Source organism: Globicephala melas, chromosome 2 (assembly GCF_963455315.2).
Source record: "Globicephala melas chromosome 2, mGloMel1.2, whole genome shotgun sequence".
NCBI lineage: Eukaryota > Metazoa > Chordata > Mammalia > Artiodactyla > Delphinidae > Globicephala > Globicephala melas.
This window is the reverse complement of record NC_083315.2, coordinates 74196347-74209536: the sequence shown is the minus strand read 5'-3', so window position 1 is coordinate 74209536 and position 13190 is coordinate 74196347. Positions and strand designations below refer to the sequence as shown.

Here is a 13190-nt window from a genome sequence, read left to right as displayed (position 1 = left end):
TTCATAAACAAAATAAGGTAGAGGCACACAGTATATGCCTTGCACATAGCAGATGTTCAATGCATACTTTTTATGCCTGTAAAATTCATGAAAATACAATTAAGCATTTTCAAGTATACAATTCATGTATTAAAGTATACAGTATACATCTACATTCATGCTTTGTGCAAACACCAACTCTATCTAGTGCCCATAACATTTAATGCATACCTTTTGAAAGCTATATGAAAACAAAGATTATTTGGGTGATTCAGAAGAAATTTGTCATTTATTGAATTCATTAGGCAATTTATTGACTCTTAAAATTGTGAATATCTTAACTACATTAATATTTTTTCATTTTGGTTTCTATTCGTCTATGTGGTAATGATAATATCAGCTATTATTTATGGAATGCCTACTCCATGCCAGATACTTTACGTATATTTTCTTATTTAAGCCTCAGAACAACTTAATGAAATAGGTATTATTATTAATAATATTGATTGAAAAGAACAGTAAAGCTCAGAGATTTTAATTAACTTGCCCAAGGCCATACAGCTACCAAGTGGCAGAGCTGAGGCTTAATCCAAGCCAGTCCGACTCAAGGACTTGATCTCTTAATCACAATGAAATGATACCTCATATGGACACAGACTTATTATCTATGACAAGTGTGGATTATGAAGAAAGTTAAAGTGTCAGCAAGCAAAAAACTAGATACATGTAAACTCAAGATTAAATGCTTGGAAACGAGGACTGAGAAAAAGCTAACGAAACAACAGAAATCTCATAGAACTGTTCAAAATTAGGGAGTTTTTGCTGGAAGTTTTTCATATAGTTTAAGTGACTTGTATTTAATTATTCAACTGTCAGGATTTTAAAATCATGATTCTCTTGCATCACTGGTTTCTCTCTATTTACTGGATCACTGCATCAGAAAGGAAACTTGTTCCAACGTCTTCTATTTTAAAAAACAAACTGAAAAACCTTTCTGGTTACCTTCCCATTTTTCTCCTCCTCTTTATGGCAGGACTCCTTGAAAGCATTGTCTACGGGCGTCACTTCTTCATTCATTTCCCATCTTTTCGTCAACCTGCTCAAACAGATTCCATCCCCCCCACTCCACTGAAACAGCCCTCATCAAGGTCACCAGTGGCCTCCATGTTGCCAAATCCATCGCTCTCTTTTGGGGCCTTAACTTCTGAAACTTCAGCAGCCTTTGACCCCACTGACCTCCTTGAAAGTCTTCTTTGCCTGCTGCCGCACCATACTCTCCTGACTCTTGTTCATCTGCATAGGCTCCCTTTGGGGGTTCTTTTTGTTTGTTTGTTTGTTTTTGTTTTTTTGCGGTACGCGGGCCTCTCACTGTTGTGGCCTCTCCCGTTGCGGAGCACAGGCTCCTGACGCGCAGGCTCAGCGGCCATGGCTCACGGGCCCAGCCGCTCCGCGGCACGCGGGATCCTCCCGGACCGGGGCACGAACCCGTGTCCCCTGCATCGGCAGGCGGACTCTCAACCACTGCGTTACCAGGGAAGCCCCCTTTCTGGGTTCTTGATTCTTGATTCCGGAATCTGGTTCCTTTTTCTCTGCCCCAGGGCTTGGTTCCAGGACGCACGCAATTCCCCATCTGCCCGTCTTCCCTAGATGATCTCATCCAGTCCCTTGACTTTAAGTACCTCCTATATGCTAATGCTAATCAAACAATATCTTCTGCTCAAACTCTCCCCCAGAGTTCAAACTCATAGTTCCAGCTGCCAGCTTGATAGTTCCTCTTAGAGGTCTAATAGACATCTCATACTTAACATGTCTAAAACTGAACTCTTCATTTCTGCCCCTAAACTTGATCCTCCCGAAGAATTCTCCACCTTATAAATGGCATCATAATTTACCCAGTTGCTCAGGTTGAAAAAACAGCAACCACCTTGATTTTTCTCTCCTCCATCCCTAACTAATTCATGACAAGTTTGCTTAACTCTACCTTTACATTATATCCAAAATCAGTCCAGTTCTATCCCTATCTCCCCTGCAACCATTGTAATCCAAGCCATAATCATACCAATTACGTCATCATTACAATACACCCAATAGCTTAAAACTAGTTTCTCTGCTTTCTCTTATGCCCTCCTGTAACTCATTTTCAGGACAGCCACCAGACCAAATCAGATCAGGTTATTCCCCTGCTTAAAACTGTCTTTTGAGTCTCATCTCAAATAGAACCCAAGCTCTTTACTGCAGTTTTCAAGCTCCTATGCACACTGCCCTCTGAGTCCATCTAGTACCCCACTCTCTTCCTCTCTTTCTGAGCTTAAGCCACACCAGCCTCCTCTTAGCCCCAAGTATGCCAAGCCCCTTCTCGACTGGCTGTTTCTTCTGCCTGAAATTCTCTTCCCCTAGATCTTTACATAGCTGACTTTAGATCATCTAGGTGTCAGTCAAACACCACCTTCTTATAGAAGTCCATGGTAGCCATCCTTTCTAAACTAGCCAACATGCTCCACATTGATCACTGTCCCATGGCTCTTTTTATTTTCTCCATGAGGATCATCACTATCTAAAATTGCTTTGCTTGCTCATTATCTCTCCACTTAAAATTTAAGCTTCCGGGGCTTCCCTGGTGGCGCAGCGGTTGAGAATCTGCCTGCCAATGCAGGGGACACAGGTTCGAGCCCTGGTCTGGGAAGATCCCACATGCCGTGGGGCAACTGGACGCGTGAGCCACAACTACTGAGCCTGCGCGTCTGGAGCTTGTGCTCTGCAACCAGAGAGGCCGCGACAGTGAGAGGCCCGCACACCACGATGAAGAGTGGCCCCCGCTTGCCACAGCTAGAGAAAGCCCTCGCACAGAAACGAAGACCCAACACAGCCAAAAATAAATAAAATTAAAAAAAATAATAAAAATTAAAAAATATATATATAAGCTTCGGGAATTCCCTGGCAGTCCAGTGGTTAGGACTCCGTGCTTCCACTGCATGGGGTGCAGGTTCGATCCCTGGTCTGGAACTAAGATCCAGCATGCCGTGTGGCATGGCCAAAGAAAAAAAAAAAAAAAGTTAAAAAAAATATAAGCTTCATGAGGGCATCGATTATGCATGACTACTGTATCCCCTATGCCCAAAATAGTGCCTTTCACAGTCTAGGTTCCCAATAGATGAGGAAATGGAGGCTGAAAAAAATTAAATGATGTGTCCAAAATCATCCTGTTAGTAAGAGATGAAGCCAAAATTTGAACCCAAATCTGAAAATTTCGCTCTGAATCTTGAAGTCCTTCTGTTACATGATAATGCATGTAATATATGTTCAGCAGGCAATGATTTTCATTATCTGAGTAATGGAAAATAGTCCCCTGGCTTTTTGTTATTCGTAAAGCTTATAAAAAGCTAACTAAAATAATTTTTTTCTTTTTCCTTGCTCTGAAACATTATTATATTTACACACACACACACACACCCATACCTTAAATGAATATTCTATGTATCTGGAAAATGATTTTGTATTAATCAAATATGCCTTATCTTGACGGTTCTATTTTTTTTTTTTTTTTTTTTTTTTGTGGTATGCGGCCCTCTCACTGTTGTGGCCTCTCCCATTGCGGAGCACAGGCTCCGGACACGCAGGCTCAGCGGCCATGGCTCACGGGCCCAGCCGCTCTGCGGCATGTGGGATCTACCGGATTGGGGCACGAACCCGTGTCCCCTGCATCGGCAGGCGGACTCTCAACCACTGCGCCACCAGGGAAGCCCGACTGTTCTATTTTTAATGGGCTAAAACTGATAGGAAAAGCCATATACTGATTTTTTTGTCAGAAAATTATTAACATAAATTTGGAACAATTTACTATGCAGTCAATGGGTTTATGCTCTTTTGAACAAAATTTGTTTTTAAATTAGAGTCTTACATCCTCTATAAAAGGTTTCATAATGCCATTCTCAAAGGGAAGAATTGTGGTTTGCTAACAACACATCTTGAAAGTACCTGAAATAGAAATACAGAAATTATGTCCTAGGAAGAAAGGCAGTAATAAGACTCTTAAGTAAATAAACTGAGGATTTTCAAAATAATAGGTACATATATTTTTTAAATACTCTATGATTTTCTCCTCATAACTCGAGTTTTCTTTTAATTTTTTTTTGCATCAGAGAAATACATGTATCAATACTTAGTATATAAAGTCAAAGATGTTTATACTGATGTTTCTTGATCTTTCACTGTTAATTATTATCTATTGACTTTCTACCATGGAAGATGAGAATTTAGCTTTCTTAAATGCCTCAGTCTACCTTCTGCCACATACACTTTTCCTCCAATCTCACCAATATGGTGAGGTAACAATTTTTGATTAAGCTGATAATCAATGTTTACATTATGTCTATTGTTCACAGCTGAGCTATGTATGATTGCAGACAACTTTTTTCTTTTCTTAGTATTAACGATTGCCTTTTTTGGCCATTGGTTTAGTTCTTTTTGTACCTCTCACTAATTCATCTACAGACATTTTTTTAAAAAAACACTTTAAAATTAATTAATTTTTGGCTACATTGGGTGTTCGTTGCTGTGCACAGGCTTTCTCTAGCTGTGGCGAGCGGGGGCTCAGTAGTTGTGGCTTATGGGCTCTAGAGCACAGGCTCAGTAATTGTGGCACATGGGCTTAGTTGCTCCGCAGGATGTGGGATTTTCCCGGACTAGGACTCGAACCCGTGTCCCCTGCATTGGCAGGCGGATTCTTAACCACTGTGACACCAGGGAAGTCCCATCTACAGACTTTTTGATAGAAGTATAACTCCTTTCACTGTGGTACAAACATATTAGATAATCCGTTTCTCTCTCTCTTTTTTTCTCTCTAATTTCTTGGAAGTATCCTTCCTGTGGTGCTCTACTTCTTGCTTTAGTCTGTACTGGTTGCTCTCCATAAGACTTGTTGGACATCAGTCCTGGTATTACTTTTATCATATTCCTAAGAATTCTCTTTACTGTTATCTTGGAGTAGATCTTCCACTTCCTGGGTCCATGTCTCTTTCTTTTTAGCTTACTTTCTTATGCAGTTTACATTTCTCAGTAAAATCCTGAGAAAGTGTACATTTTTGGGAAGTAGAATATATAAAAATGTCTTTATTTTTCCCTCAGACTCAATGGATAGTTTAGCTGGATGTAGAATTCTATAATAGAAATAATCTCTCAGAATTTTACAGGTACTGATCTTGTTTCCAGTATTACTATTGAGAAGTCTGATGTCATTCTGACTCCTGATTCTTTGTCTGTGATATACTTACAGTCTGGAAGATTTTAGGATCTTCTCTTTATCTTTAGTGTTCAGAAATTTCAAAAAGAACTGCCTTGGTATGAGTTTTTTTTAATTCACTGTGCCAGGTACTTGGTGGTTCTATTCAATCTAGATCATCATGTCCTACAGTTATAAGAAATTTTCTTGTGTAGTTTCTGCAACGTTAGAGGGCTTACTATGGGCAGTCTTATTGGTTGGCGTGTCATCCAATACTGCTCATAAAAATGCTTGTGTTGAAGTTTTTTTAAAGCTTGATTTATAATTTTCTCTCTTTCAGTATAACAAAAGGCAAGCTGATATCTCTTGTGAAAAATTTTCTACAGATATTATTATTTTCTCCCCTTGAAAAAAGAGTAGACTCTTCCTTGGAAAAAGAAATGTCAAACTTATTGTGTTAAGATTAGATACTGTGTATGCTTGTGTTTTATTTTTTTTAATAAATTTATTGTTTGTTTATTTATTTATTTACTTTTGGCTGCATTGGGTCTTCGTTGCCGTGAGAGGGCTTTCTCTAGTTGCGGCAAATGGGGGCTACTCTTCGTTGTGGTGCGCAGGCTTCTCACTGTGGTGGCTTCTCTTGTTGCAGAGCACAGGCTCTGGGCGCACGGGCTTCAGTAGTTGTGGCGCACGGGCTTAGTTGCTCCGCGGCACGTGGGATCTTCCCGGACCAGGGCTCGATCCCCTGTCCCCTGCATTGGCAGGCGGATTCTTAACCATTGCGCCACCAGGGAAGCCCCTTGTGTTTTAAATTTATAATGAATTAGCAAGACTTTTGTATTTGTCACTAAGACCTATCCAAAAAAGACCTATCCAACTTTTGAGTACTGAAATTACCGAAATAAAACAAAATAGTCAAACCAATATTCATTATTTGCTCACTCTTCTGACTGGATTTGGGAGAAAATAAGCCGGGAAAAGCTCAGCCCTGACTTCTGATGTAAGAGACTTGGGCAGAGATACTAGTCAGGAATGGGCCACATCTACTCCTGGTGCTAAGAACAGGGTAGGCAGGTGGAGGAAAGAATCTTAGAGGGCAGAACCCAGGTCAGGTGGTGGCAGGAGTAGGGAAGTAAAAGTCTTCCTTGTTCTGGTGATGCTTTGAAATCCCACCCTATGGTTCAGAAGAATAAACCAAACAGCTGAAAGCAGGGGCCAGATGACTGTCTGGTGTTGGTGGTGGCAGTGGTAATCATTGACTCCTCAGCCATCGCTGGCTATATTCCTCCTCAGAGATGTCCATGGGGAGCAGAATGACTTCAACTGGCAGTGGGAGGAAGGACGATGGGCTAGTGATGCCATCTGCACCTTTGCCACAGCACCAAGTATTATGCACAGGCCTCTTTCGCTTTTCGAGGGCCTGGGTGGGTGCTTAATTTGGCTGAATCATATAGGTGGAGCAGGAAGGATGCAGATAAATAAGGCAGAAGCAGTAGTGTGACAATCTCACTCGTTGTTCTTAGAGGAGAACTTGGAATTTGTGTTAGATGCAGCCAAAAATGATCGGGATATTAGGCGCTGTACATCCGTTTGACTAGGACATTGATAACTTCATGCAATGGAAAGAAATGGTTTGGGGTGTGGCTGACACCAAAAGGATACTCAGAATTGTTCCAAGACAAGCAACATCAGTAATTGTGTGAGGAGCAAGTCAACCAGATTAATTACCAACTTCTGTCTGCATATGTAAGATAAAATAGTCGAGCCAATATTAATTAGACCTTCACTCTTCTGATTGGGTCCTGGGAGAAAATAGTAATAATAAAATTTATATGATATGAGATATAATAAATAATATTAAAATAGTAACTAAAGTGCCCTAAAGTTTTTTTTTACATGAGTTAGTGCCTTTGATCTCCATTAGAATCCAGTGAAGTAGGCACTACATTACTGCCATCTTACAGGTGATGCAACTGAGTCAAAGAGACGTTAAGTAACTAGCCTAAACACATACCAGTAGTGTTTAGGAACTTCACAGCGTGAATCCTCCTTAAAAAGAAAAAAAGAATGTGTCACATTTACAATTTATGATTCTAAGGGGAAGAGAAAGTTACCTCCTGAGTCTATCGTGATGAAAACCTATTACATGACTATGGGGGGGTGGGAGGCGGCTACAGCTCCTGGTAGAAAGTCCTACAGCTCATTCACATGACCTTGGGAAATCTGCTATATGTACATGAAAACAATTAAAGTGTATCCAAATGCTGGAGAGGAAACAAAGAGGGTTACACTTGCTATTTCTCCTGTAAGAACAACTGCATGATATTAATTTTAAGTGCAGAATATGTATTGTCTATTAATCAGGACTTTAAAAAGTAGCACTCCGTATACCTTTTGCTAGCAAGCATGCACTCATAAAGCACTTGCTTCTGTTTCATTATTTAAGAAGATGCTCAAATCCCAAAATATTTTTGGCTCTGTGTATTTCAAACTAAAGATTCTTTTATCAGGTTCGTTTAGAAAATTATACTAAATCTTCACTCTTTGCCAATGTAGACTTGGGTGAAGGTGTAAGAAATCAGATAGAGTGTTAAAATTAATTTGTACTCCCCAAAATAAAATTGTTTGTATGTTACTCTTCATATTCTTTTTTTTTTTTTTTTTGCGGTATGCGGGCCTCTCACCGCTGCGGCCTCTCCCGCTGCGGAGCAACAGGCTCCAGACGCGCAGGCCCAGCATCCATGGCTCACGGGCCCAGCCGCTCCACGGCATGTGGGATCTTCCCAGACCAGGGCACGAACCCGTGTCCCCTGCATCGGCAGGCGGACGCCCAACCACTGCGCCACCAAGGAAGCTCTCTTCATATTCTTTGATATGTACAATACTTGGGGGAACAAAAGGGGAACTGAAGCAACGTTTATTCACATCTCACTATGCCACGCATATTATGTACTGAAGTTTACGATGCATTTTTTTTTTTTTTTTTTTGCGGTATGCGGGCCTCTCACTGTTGTGGCCTCTCCCGTTGTGGAGCACAGGCTCCGGACGCGCAGGCTCAGCAGCCATGGCTCACGGGCCCAGCCACTCCGCGGCATGTGGGATCTTACCGGACCGGGGCAGGACCCCGTGTCCCCTGCATCGGCAGGCGGACTCTCAACCACTGCGCCACCAGGGAAGCCCCTATGATGCATTTTTCCTTCCTGGTCTGATGTGATCATTGGGAGGCCATCCAGCATCTGGTTAAAACACAGGCAGTGGCATCAGAAGTGCCCAGGTTCAAAGTCCACCACACCACAAAAATAGCACTTAAAATTTATACACTACATGTCACTATTATTCTTACATGAAATCTAACTATGGCCAATAACATGAAAGATCGATGTTGTATTTCAAATATAAGAATATCAAATACCAACATCTGAAAATCCCACCCACTAATCAAGATTATCAACCATTCATTTATTGATCTACCAGCCCTATCAAATATCTTCTCATGATGAAATTTCTACTCCCTCTTAGAAATCTGCTTAATATTGCAAATCCCAACAGGAGGCTTTCTAGCTATACACTATACATCAGACACAGTAACTGCCTCTTCATCTGTGACGCATATCTGTCAAGGTGTGAGCTACAGATAAATTATCTGAAACTTACATGCAAACAAAGCCTCCGTATTCTTTATCTGTGTATTCATTCTTTCTAGTGCCGTAAAGCTTCAGGACCTGGACAAGCCATAGCAATGTCTCTAAGCCTCAGTTTTACTCAAGGATTTTTGCAAGGAATGCATTAAATACTATAGGTAAAGCATTTAGCCCAGGGCCTGACACGTAAACACTGGCTATTATAGCATCACGGCCAGGGCCCAGGTGAGGTAAGGCACGTAAGTGCAAAATTTAAGGGGGTGCCCAAAAATCTCAGTAATGAAGATAAATAATATTTTAATGCAATACTTTAAAAATTGAAATTAGTGTCAAAAATCCATGAAGAACAAAATATCAAAAATTTCAATAAGGACAGTACTGATAGTCCTGATTTTTCCTTTGCTTCACGTCAATGTGGCTTGGAATGGCACAGTATAATGTATCATGTATGTTGTGTGTATCGTTATTTAGTGGGTATTGTCATTTCTTTTTTGTTGTTGACAGAAGTGAAAGTTGTCTCTTAATTCTCGTACCTGTGAGGATCACTGTCCAATAATGTACTACTTGGCAGAGAAGCTAAAACAAGAGTGTCAGCTTACGTGGGGCTCCATTGTCTAAACTGTGGTGTCCTGACTGGTTAATACATGGTAAATAAACATGATTGTTTTCTCAGCTATACTGAACTGAGCTATTGTGGCATGAAACTTCAGAAGAGCTTAAAGACTATACAGTATATATATATACATTTTTTTTGGCCTATTTTCTGAAAATTGCTGTAAGGAAAATTTTTTCCAAAGTCAGTGTGCAGGAGTCTTAACGGCGCACGCACGTGAAGGAAGGAGGGAGCTAAAGTGATAGATTGCTGTGGCCTTTAAAATGATTGAATAACGATGGAAATGGATGCAAAGTGACTTCTCTACTGAAGCAGAAGATTCTTATTACCTTCCATTAACTCCGTTTAGTCTTCAGGAAGGGGCAGAGCGAGTGAAATACAGAAAACTGAAGAGAAGAAAACCTCACTTTGGAACTTTCTCCATGACTGTTCCTTAAGCCCTGTCTTTCTACTTGTTTTGATTTTGCTGTGAATTTATAAATAGTGAAGACCAAAGAAATAGAAGAAACATTTGAGAGCTTTATACCAAGAAATTTGCCTTGAGAGCTGCTACTCTTTTGAGGGAAAAAGCATATCAAGTTCCTGTCTGATTTTTTTTTTTAAACAAGATTTCTTATGTCCTTAGATTTTGAAGGATAAGTCATATATAAATACATACCTGCACACTAGTTTTAGCAGCTATGTAAGAATAATGAGATTTATAAACTAAGGGCTTTGTAATGTGGATGTTTTGCTACTAGAGTTGACTGCTCAGAAGATCTTTTATAGCTCTTCAGTGTTTTATTTTTGATCTATCACTTCAATGACATTATTTGTCCAAACAAAAGTCCATCTGTCTTTCTAAGCTACGACTTTTTATGAACAGTGTTTGCATTCAATGTGCAAATGTCCATGTATTATCTATTTAAGCAACATCATAGGGCCATCACTCAAGGAAGTTGAATGAGGTGAACATTAATATAGCTCTTTCCCCTTTCCCCTATTTTTTAAGTGTAACAAATACTTTTTACGTTCCCCTCCCCCTTCCCTTTTCCTCTTTCCCCTTTTGGAAACATGTCAGGATCTAGATAGTTTAAGATGAGCAACTGAGGGGACTGAGAAATTGATCCACACAGAGCCTGGCTTCTTTGTGTTTCATCAATCATAAGGTGTGCTGCCGGCCAGCCTAATTTTAAGTACCCTTTTAACAAGAGAACCTCGTGGAAATCCAGCTGGCAGACTCAAGGAGTTCAGGAAACAGGACCACAGAGGTTACACTCTGGGATCCTGGCCATGAGGTTGGATGCCTCACCTTGTTGAAAAGAGACACTGGACCTAAATGGTGCAGCATGACTTTGTTCCTGCTTGACTAAATTTCTCAGCACCACAGTCAGCTAAGTCACCTACAGCCACCTTTGAAAAACACGGAGAGCACCTACCCTGAGGAGGTGGTAGACTTGGAGTAAGCCGTCGTCGACCTAATTCCTCTGATGGCTTTTTTTAACAATGGACCTCTACGAACGACAGGAGATTCCTGGCACCAGCCCTCCCTATTCCGCCATGATTCCGTGGACTCTGGTGTCTCTAAGGGAGCATATGCTGGAATCACAGGGAACCTATCTGGTTGGCACGGCTCTTCCCGAGGTCACGACGGCATGAGCCAGCATAGTGGGGTGGCACAGGGAACCATCACCACTGGAATGGCAGCTTCCACTCCCGGAAAGGCTGTGCCTTTCAGGAAAAGCCAGCTACAGAGATTAGGGCAGAGAAGAAAGATGATAAGGTGGAAGGGTTGCAGTTTGAAGAAGACGACTTTCCTTCTTTGAATCCAGAACCTGACAAACAGAGTCAGCCATGTAGACCTATGGGAACCCCTTCTGGACTGTGGGAAAACCCACCTAGTGCCAAGAAGCCCTCCAAAATGCTAGGCATCAAAAAAGTTTCCAAACAAGATCCTGCTGCTGCCTTCTCTGCTGCATTCACCTCACCAGGATCTCACCATGCAAATGGAAACAAATTGTCAACCGTGGTTCCAAGTGTCTATAAGAACCTGGTTCTTAATTATAAGGTTATTCTAGAACTTCTGGCCATAAACTCTTTGGATAAATCCTCCTTTATTCCAGATTTCACTCTCTAGTGGGTAGTATTATGTTAAGGCTCAGTTGTTTGCTGTTTCAACACAACTCAGGCTGCCTTCGCCCTGCTATGTACACCAGCAATTACCTAAGTTAAGACATAGATAACACCTCCTAAGTTAGCACTACTACACTACTAGGAAGAGTCTTCCAATATTTTATGCTTCCCTGCTGGTTGTGCCCTAATTATAATTACTTTAAAAAAACCTTGTGAGATGGATAGATACCAACAAATCCATAAGCAAAACATAATATTTGAATTAGCTAACACATGAAGGGAAGTTATTAGCAAAAACAGATAAGTCAATTACAGTTTACTCAAAACATGTGAAAAATCCACTATTTTTACATATAAAAGAGGAAAACAAGGGATTTCCTTAATTCTAAGATGTTACTATTATCAACAAAGAAAACCACCAAAGAAAAGTCATAAAGAATAACACATATTTTATGAACTGATTATTAAGAGAATAATGTCCCACAGTCTGAACCCCACCTTTGTTCAATGTAAGATTTCTCTTATTTGATGAAAGATTTTTTAAAAGGAAATGGATATGGTGATGATGAAATTAGGGGCAGAATTTAGATTGAGTTAGTCAGTGCAAAATGATGTATTGTGCTCTCTGGTTCTTCATGACTCCAACAGCACATATAAATGCAAAGCATATTTTCTCCTATCTTGAAAATGTTTGCTTAGCACTAAAAACCTCTCTGTTGACCTTATTTCTCACCTTCCCTGCACTACCAAACTTCTCTAAAGAGTGACCCACACCTCCTCCTGCATTTCTCTGGCAGCCAGTCTTTTCTTAACCCCCAGCAGTCCAATAACTCAAAAATACGCATGAAAGGACTTCCCTGGTGGCGCAGTGGTTGAGAGTCCGCCTGCCGATGCAGGGGACGCGGGTTCGTGCCCCGGTCTGGGAAGATCCCACATGCCGCGGAACGTCTGGGCCCGTGAGCCATGGCCGCTGAGCCTGCGTGTCCAGAGCCTGTGCTGCGCAATGGGAGAGTCCACAACAGTGAGAGGCCCACGTACAGCAAAAAAAAAAAAAAAAAAAAAAAAATCCATTTCCTGTAATGAGTCACAATCAAACAATTCTGGAAAAACAGATAGTTCTTTGAAATTTATCCTACAGAAATAGTTTGAGTTGGAAAAAAATTAAGGTAGGCTTAAATCATTGTGCACTGTGTCTCCTCAGGATTCAAAACATGTCACCTGAACAGGGGGAAGACAAGGTCAGAAGTGGGAAGCCGTGGCTCTACTATACTGTGAAACTTCAGGATTCCTACTGAGGAATTCAGAGTTTGCAAGAGCTACAATTCTTTGTCTTCTTACTAATGAATCTTTTAAAATTTTGGATTCTGTTTATGCTAATTGATATGATTTTTTAAAAGGAAATTAAAGTCAGCCAGAATAAAATGGTGTGTGTATACGTAGCAAGGGCCCTCATTTACCAGGTCCTCTTCTTCTCTACCCTTGAGAGTGATGGAGTCTTGTGGCAATTACAGCATAAAGTTATGCTTTGAAGGCCAGCAGAAGTACAGGAGGGAGTTTCCTCTGTTTTGCAGATGCTCCACTCTGAGGATTATAAGGATTGCTGCCATTCTCCTAGGAAGCCAGGAAT

At 40.9% G+C, this 13190-nt stretch overlaps 1 protein-coding gene and 1 pseudogene across 2 annotated transcripts in view; both read left to right on the top strand.

Annotated features, from left to right (window-relative positions):
* The window catches only part of FAM81A (family with sequence similarity 81 member A), a 124297-nt gene that overhangs the window by 30415 nt on the left and 80692 nt on the right, over nt 1–13190 (top strand). The gene's annotated exons all lie outside the window — the stretch shown is intronic.
* Nucleotides 10615–11567, top strand: LOC115864862 (vasculin-like protein 1 pseudogene; annotated as a pseudogene).